Source organism: Bombus impatiens, unplaced genomic scaffold (genome assembly GCF_000188095.3).
Source record: "Bombus impatiens unplaced genomic scaffold, BIMP_2.2 scf_0442, whole genome shotgun sequence".
NCBI classification, from domain to species: Eukaryota; Metazoa; Arthropoda; class Insecta; order Hymenoptera; family Apidae; genus Bombus; species Bombus impatiens.
Window position 1 is genome coordinate 900343 of NT_176861.1, and position 7087 is coordinate 907429.

The window sequence follows — 7087 nt, forward strand, 5'->3', positions numbered from 1 at the left end:
ACCTACTCGCGGTTAACCGCTCGCAGGTCGGCATAATGCACGCCGATTTCGTCACCATCGAGCCTCGAACAGCCGACAATAGAAACGCGCATGAAAGGTTACGTGCAACGGATTCTGCCACGGCTGCTGGAACCGTTGGGGAGTCGTTATGAAATTCGAGGCGTTGTAATATTCTTCTGGAGTGGAGTATTCTTAGGGTCTAAGGTAAAAGCCACCACGTTGTTGACTGAGATTCGGTATCAGGATCTTCGTTGTGGTGGAATCACGAACGAAGCGCAGATTCGAATTGAAACGGTCTGTAGATTAATTCTTCGATCCTTTGTTTAAGGAAAAAGAAAGCTACGATATAGCTCCGTTTATTTAGAACGAGATTCCAGTTAAGACGTTTTTGTGAGACGAATTCATTTATTCCAGCGCGAACTTTTGATATTTAAAGAGAAAAATCAGTAAGTAGCAGGAAGAATCAGGGAATTCCAATTATGTAAACTGTATATCCCTTGATGAGCTAAAATAACGAACTTCTACCATATTCGATACGTTAGATAATTAACGTAATATTATAATTCAATTAATATGAAATATTATAATTCGAGGAGAAAATTCGAAATATCTCGTATTCGTTGTTGGATAGTTTCGTAACAAGGCGTTTTATCGACGATGTCGTTAAAATTGTACAAACAGAGTCGTGACGCAAGAAACGGGCTTCACGATCATCTGCCCACGATCCTTTTTCTGAAAATATCAAGCGATGGCGATCGTCGTCTATTGTTTCGCGCCGAACGCCACCCAATTGCAAAAGAGGGACACGTCCGCGAGAAAATCTACTTTGCAATCGACTTTGCGCCCTAAATGGCTTGCAACGGATCGTCGTAGGTACTCGAGGCATTTGGCGATCGGTTCCATGCCGTGTTTAGCGCCACGGAATAATTGCGGTTTCGCCGCAAGCAGTTATCATCGAGATTATTGCAAAGATACGATTGTTTCTTCGGCCGAGGCAATTATCTAATCTCTGACACGGAGATGAGTGGCAAATTTTGTAGAAAATTGGTTTAGTACGTGTATTTGTTGCGTGTTGCTCGTTTCGTCGCATTGAATATGTGGGTGATATAATTCGATTGTTTAGCGTTAGGAATTGGCGTTGCACAAGCGAAATACAATGTTGAAATGCAGCGTCGTATTGTCGTTTGAAAAGAAACTATAAAATTTTTATGTCCGCTACCTTGTAATAATATCTATTTTTATGATGCAATATCTGCTTGGATAATTGCACATATGATTCATTACTTGTCGTTATTTATTATATGTTGTAAACTTCGTTCCGGTTTTGATTAGCATAAAATATGTTATAAAAATGAGTTATACCATCCGTTTGGTTAACGTTAAAAGGAAACTGTTGCAACAGAAATTAATTTGATTCGATCGAAGAAGCCATAATGCGAACAAAGCTTAAATCAATGTATCGAGAAAAAGATCTATTTCTAGCGAATCATTATATGCATACATCTAAATTCATTAACTACCTACGTATTGATTAAAAGCTAATAAATCTGCTGTTCTCGTGTCATACAGTCGATCTGTCCTTAATTTCGTTTCAAACTACGAACCTCGTCTTTCATAGTTTCATAATTTCTCTTTTTTACGCCGCACGAAAATTTCTTTCTTTTATTCTCGTGTCAAACGGCACGTCTGTTTCGCTGTTCCACAAAACTCGATCGTAAAACGTTACTTGTTGTATCCGTTCGTAGGGCAACGATGCGTTCGTAAATACAGAGATGACGGTGGCCGTGTTGCCGGCCATGATCATACACGGGGTTGTCTAATTTTACCGCGACCCCCAGCTTTGGATTACATAAATTATTTCGTAAGCGTAAAACCGGCGTTTTACGATCCCTTCGTTCTAAAAAATCATCCTCACCGTGGCTCCGTGCGTGGTTCCAGACGCTCTCCAATTTACCTACCGCTTTTATCTCTTTTCTTTTCAGAGGAAGATTTGCTCCTTCGCTGTAACATCGTGCGTGGCACCATCGTCGACTCGCTTTGATGCACGTGGATAATCAGTTCCGTTGTTCGAGGAACACTGCTAACAGAGAACGCGCTACCACCACGATGATAGCGCCACTTTCATGGCCGAGCTCGGGTCAAGGAGTGAGTATAGGTTTTCTTCGGGGAAACGCTAATTTATTCCATACTCGAAAATCTATTAGGTCGTGTTACGGGCGTACTTATCTAACGGCAATCTCGTTTCTTTAGACCTACGAACGATTTCCTTTTATTTTCCTAAAGATTAGAAAGTTGAAAGAGGAAAAAGAAACACCCGAATTGGATCGAAAATGAACGGAGCACAAAATTATTTAATTTTGAAAATCGTTTTAATTTTGAAGAAACATTAACAGAGATTTGACTTTACGTCGATATGTCATCGTTAGTAACAGTAATATCGTATAGCAGAAGATATATCGCAAAAGAAATTTCAAAATTAATGTCTGAACAACGATTACGATACTATAAATGAAAAGAAGAAATCTAGTACAGGGTATAAACAACGACGTTTCAAAATTTACAACCGAAACTTAGTATAGGTAAAAAGTATAACAAGTAGTCTCTTGTTAAAGATTTTAAGAAAAGAAAGTACGCTTTACATAACGCAACCGGAATTCGCAAGCCTAAAAATAGAGGGCTTATCTAGGGTTCCTCAGGTTCACCAGTGTGTTACTGTCTTCCACTTATCAGATAATATCCTGCAAACGTAAAACCAGTTCCTGCGTTGCTGCTTGCCTCCGTGTTAAGACGATCGTGATCGTTTCGTGGTATCCACCGATCGATATGCCTCATTGCGGGTAACACAATGTTAATTTTCAGCCGACACGTTCTTGCCAAACGACTGGTTGCGTTAAGGATTCTGCAATGCGGGGGAATTAACGCAACGACTGCCGACGTCGACAAACGCAATTTCCCGTCGCTGGCGGTTGAACAGCACCGTGACATATCATATCGGTAGAACAACGTGGAGCCGTATCCTTGGACGAGTTGGCTAAATAGACTGTTTATAGAGTAGACACAGTGTTTTGAATGTTGTACGCGTTGCTAAGATAAGCAGAACAAAATCGATTTTGTCGAAGAACGATAAATTTTGATTAAGGTTTCGTGAAATTAATCCGACAGTATGACATTGGCACGAAGGAAGTTCATAATCGACTTCGAGGGAATTGCTTTGAATTTACTGCATTAATTTTCTCTTTTCTCATGCTTGATGCTAATTTCAAGCTTTTTTGTCGCATGTGCGATAGTTTGGTAAGAGAAGTTGTGTAAAGAAAATTAGATTTTTGCCGATGATAATGGTTAAAAGTTTCGTAACTCAACTGAAATTTTTCTTACGTATTGTAGTTATTTGCTTACATCAGATTACGATGCCGTGTTCGTTCTACGCGATTTTACATTTTAAATAAATTTTATAAATTTAATAAATGTTAGATTTTTAATTTACTTCGACGCTTGTATTACAGCGTGGAAAGAAGCGTGTAATTATTTGAAACAGTTCGAACGATATTATCTCTTAACGTATGAATTTTATTCCATTTTTTTTTTTTTTTTTTTTATTAACTTCCTTCACTTGGATAAAATACTCGTGTTACTTACGCGATCATTTAACAATTATTTTCATCGTTCCTTAAAATATCACCCACTTCGCACATTATTTTTCGCTTTCGAATAAAATGTTCATCGATCTTTGATCTTTCATATTCGATGTATACGATAATCTAACGATTAATATCGCGATACGGTACATCATCGCGAAAGTTTCTAGTAGAAACGCTAATATTCAGCGTTCTGCAATGCGTCCGATTCAAATGTCGACGGAGAAAGGCGGGTTTTTCGAGTGCCTGGCCGTGACCCGTTTCGAATTACATAAGCGAGAGCCGGCTCTATCTTGGCCCCAAAGTCGACTCGACCAGGATCGAGCGAACGAACGAACGAACGAACCAAACGTGTGGGGTGAACATCCAGACAAGGTCAGAGTCATACGATCGAACCACCAGGATGCACTTGCGGTGCAGCCTGCAAAATGCGCATCTACTCGATTTCTTCTTTCCTTTCTGCTCGCGTGCACACGCCTATCTCCAGACGTAGCAATGATAGCGTCTTTGTTTGGCCGAATGGATATCTATTTTAATTCTACGCAACGTCTTCGTGTCACTAAAGATGTTCCAGTATTTGGTAGATTGTGAAAAATGTCTGAAACTTAAACCGAGTGAAATTGATTTCTTTAAAATAAGTTGAGAACATGATCGTCCATATATATTTTGTTTATTTACCGACTACTCGTTAAACCATAAGAAAAATATTATTTTTCAAACGAATTGAATTAATTCTTGAAGAAGTTGTTACTATCATTTTGTGTGTGGTATCAAATTTTGCCACAGAAAATCTATTAATTACTAATTATTTATCAACACTATCGATAATCTCAATGTGATTTTATTGCACTGCATAAATGTACAGCTAACAAATTCATCCAATATTGTAATTTCGATCGAATTGATATTTCAACGTTACTATCGAAACATGTCCGCTCGTTCGCTAACGAGGAGCAGTTCGTTAACCCTTTCTCGTTGGAAGGCTAAAATATACAATCTCGAATCATATCGGATAATTACACACGGCGAAAAAATTAAAACCAGACGCATTAACGAAACTAATTAATTCGATAATCTGACCACGATTGCTCTGCTTTTCCACCGAAGAGAACCAGATCCGAAGTAATTCCGTGTTGATAGAAATACGATGAAAATTCTGTAGAACGAGTTCGTAAGATCCGAACGGGGGAATACGACGACGACATAAAAATATACTCGTCGCGATCGTTTTCATCGCGTCACGTTCTGAAGTCTACGTGTATTTATAGATTGTCTCGAATTATTCTGATTGATATCGGTATTCGAGTATTATAATCTGAAAATATCTGTCACTTGCGTAACGTGCAGCCACGACTGAACGATGTAATTCGATTTTCACAGCCACCCAGCGATGATAAATTCGAGTATTAATACAATAGAAAAGTTACGGCTCCCCTTAAGAAATTAATTCCCTCGCTGGTGAAAGACTTTAGTTACGACACTTTACATTCGGGAGACCGGCGTGGTATGCAGCCAGCACGTAATGCGCAAGAAAATTGCGAGTCGCTGTCGCTGCTGTTACTCGCAAGAATATGATGTGGTAATCCGCATGGAAGAAAAAGAAAGCGCATTTAGAACATTTACACGAACGTTAAACTGCAGAACGTGGATGATCGGTGTTTTATATCATAATTGTGCGCGAATGACGTGAATTGAATTCGAATCCGTAGTCGGATAGGTCAATGGGTTCTCCGAATGAATGGAAATCGAAGACTTTGCGTTTTATGAAAGGAAAATTAGGCATCAAGATATAAAAATACTCGCTGTTTCTCCGATTCAAGATGGAAATAAATCGGATACTACGAATAGACTAGGAATAGACTATTCATGGTAGACGTAACATGACTGTAAATTTGTATTCAAAACACAGGATGCATACGGAATGCATAAAATATCCGCGGTAGAGTACGTCTTATAATTTTTAATAAGCACATTCCTATTTCCTAGTGCTATTTCCTTAATTGTGAGCATAAAAAGAATAACAAATTTGTATAGAAATCTATACAATCTAATTATCAATGTATTCGTGTCATAAAATGTCTTTTGTATTGATACAGCTACCAACAGTAAGTTGCCGTTGGTCGGTCCCAATTATGAAATTTGGCAATCATAAACGTAGTTATAGCAGGCTACAGGCCTGAACGAAGCGACTAACGAAGTAAACGTCAACGTTGACGCTGACACGCTACTAATGGGACAAAATTTAAAATATGCGATTAAAACGTCTGCAAGATTTAACAGTGCAATCTGACAGTTTCGGTTCATGATTTTCTTTTTTTTCTTTTTCTCGTGCCTCTCACGGGAGAACGACATTTACACTGGAGTTCGTAATTGAAACTCGTAAAGTCGACGCACGGATTTGTCCTGAGGTTCTTTAATCGGGTAACCTTACGTAATATGATCCAATTTAGCACGAGTTCGTTCGTTCGGTTTGTTCGTTCTCCAGTGGTACACGGTGGAGTTAAGCGTACAGAGCAATTCTCTAGTCTCGCTATCACCGAGGAAATCGGCTAAGAAATCCGCAACCGCGTAAAAACTAACGTTACCACGCGGCCTGTCGATGTAAATTTAATTCGACTGGCGTTACATCGAGAATCATGACAGGAAAAGCACACGGTTTGACGATTCGTGAAGGTAGTTTTACCAGACATTTGCGAGACAAGTCTCACCGGAAATTGAGAAAATTTGTATGCACATTTTGACATATACGTTCTTCATTACATATACATATATTACTAATACTTATGCGATGAATGGCATCGTATATTAGTTACACAGTAATTATTATTGCGTAATGTATTCGTAATTGAAAATCTAAATATTAAAAGAGATTATATAATATAGCGATGTTAGAAGTTATCTTAGCTAAACGCATCAAAGGAAATCTTTTACGTCGAGCTTTACAAAAATTACGACTTCGGCCGTTTGAAACGCCTCCAACTTCTTCAACGTTCACCCACCGCCCAACAAGATTTCCAGCAGGGAGACGAAATGTTACGAGCCACGCTTATCTGCCGGCAATATCTGCTCGTTATATAAATTGAAATCTTTCCCACAATAGATTCTAGCATCAGAACACGATTCCACGATTACAACACAAACCTGTAATATGGAGCAAACCATAAAGTAAAGAAACATTTGCCATGGTATACTATTTCTATCATGATAGCATTAACGACTGCTCCAAATTCAGATCAATGAACATTTTCCAATTATCATTTGCGATTTCTATTCGAACTTCGGGAAACACAACTTGATCGAATCTTCGCTTTTGATGTGTATGCATCATCTTTATTTAATAATTTAATACTTGTGTTATATGAAAATCCTGTTACAGTAGGAATTTATTTATTTGAACACCATTGGGGAAAATTAGTGATCTCATATTATATGATCTGCAACTATATGTACTG

At 38.5% G+C, this 7087-nt stretch overlaps 1 protein-coding gene across 1 annotated transcript in view; it reads left to right on the top strand.

Moving 5' to 3' along the window:
- The window catches only part of LOC100740952, a 32765-nt gene extending 26222 nt beyond the window's left edge, over positions 1 to 6543 (top strand). Inside the window, exons 7-8 of the mRNA XM_024368439.2 lie at positions 1983 to 2145; positions 2860 to 6543. The gene's annotated coding sequence lies outside the window, so the exon portion shown is untranslated. The remainder of the gene's footprint in view (positions 1 to 1982; positions 2146 to 2859) is intronic.
- Positions 6544 to 7087: the final 544 nt, after the last annotated feature.